Source organism: Octodon degus, unplaced genomic scaffold, assembly GCF_000260255.1.
Source record: "Octodon degus isolate 3935 unplaced genomic scaffold, OctDeg1.0 scaffold00002, whole genome shotgun sequence".
NCBI classification, from domain to species: domain Eukaryota; kingdom Metazoa; phylum Chordata; class Mammalia; order Rodentia; family Octodontidae; genus Octodon; species Octodon degus.
Genome location: NW_004524578.1, coordinates 31,640,296 through 31,642,018, shown reverse-complemented (window position 1 = coordinate 31,642,018; position 1,723 = coordinate 31,640,296).

Sequence of the window (1,723 nt, the reverse complement as noted above, 5' to 3'; positions counted from 1 at the left end):
AACACTAAAAAACAGGGACATAGGCACAAGGACATGGGCACACATGTGCACAGGCTTTGGAAGGAGGCAATGGTTTGGGTTTCAACTGTAGCCACACTGCTGCTGTGGTGGTCACAGACTCTCTCTGTAACTGGAGTTGACAATAATGCTGAGCAGATGAGGATGTGAGGATTGCAAGCTCCTGAAGGAGATGATCAATTTTAAAGTCCCAGATAACTGTTCACTATTACTCGTGAAAAAGAAAGTCGAGGCCATACAATACAACCCAAGAGTGGGGTGTGGTGGTGTAGCCCATAATTCCAGCAGTGGGAATGTTGAGGCAGGAGGGTCACTGAGAGTTCCAGGCTGGCTTTGGATACATAGTGACTTCAAAACCAGCCTGAATGACATAGTGAGACTTTGCCTTGGTGGGTGGTGGTGGGAGGCAAAAACCATACAAAAATCCCTAAGAACTCTTCAAAATCTTTTATTGTCCTAAATTTGTACAGTATGCACATTGCTTAGAAATCTGATGGGCATTTTAATCCTTCATATTTGTTGTACTGGGACCTAACTGTTAAAGAATGAACATGCAAAACCCCTTGGGAGGATGACTGTGGGGAGGCGCTTTATTTAGTAGCACAGGATCGCCTAAGCATCCTCCCTGCTAAGATTATACTGAGCATAAAGGAAACTGCAGATTGCTCATTTCCCTTGTACTTGTTGTAATCTTGTAGAAACTTCCTGTAAAAGTTAAAAAGTAAACTGATTTCACACTCCCGGGGATACTACCAGACCAACAATTGCAGTCCTTAGGGAGAAAAAGGAAATAGCATACTTATCCTTTATACTTTGCATTCGTTGGGAGGAACACGGAAACGCTAATGATGGAGAAACAGACTCATGCCAGAGGCAAGGAAACTATTTAGAAACATGGTTACCATTTAGTAATTCCCCAGAGAGCCAGAGCTCATTAGCCAAGAGACTGCTTACACTAAAGAAAAAGAGGGGGAGGGCAGGGAGAAAGAAAACTTCATTGAACAAACTATCGTACAACATGGAAATGCAGTTTTTTGTTAAGTACCGTTTTAAAATAAAAAAAATGTAATAACGTCTGTTAAGGAGCGATGTGAAGGGTAATTTTTAAAATGGAAAGGTACCCTTGTATTTTATGTACAACTGGAACCTCAAGAATGTTGCCTTGCCTGTCTTCTCTTTGGCTTCTCAAATGTAGAACAAACAGTGACGGCACAGTGTATGTGCAATGATAAATTTACAGTAGAGTACACAGGAAGCCAGAGGGAACTCCTGATTTCAGGCAAAGTGTCAGGCAGTACAGCTTCCTGGCTACACAAAGATAAGGCTTGGATACACTATTTCACCTGAAAAGCTCTATGATTTAAAGCCATGGCTAACAAATCCTCCTCCACAAACTGAAAGACAGTCTCTGCCTTTGTATCTTTTAAAACTGAACTGGAGAAAAATATAAATTCATAAAAGGTTAATTAAAAAATCAATACACATGCAAGCAGGAAAAAAAGTAAAGGAATCTAAGCCCAAAAATTCATGAGTTTTTTTTAGAAAGGGTCTCCTGGTATTGTCTAGGCTGATCTTGAACTCCTGGGCTCGAGGGATACTTCTGCCTTAGCCTCCGAAGGGCTACTGTAGTTTGTGACAATCTTGAGTTTGTAAGAAAAATGATGGCTACGGAAGTGAGTACTCTGGAAAAACAGAGGAAGCTCCG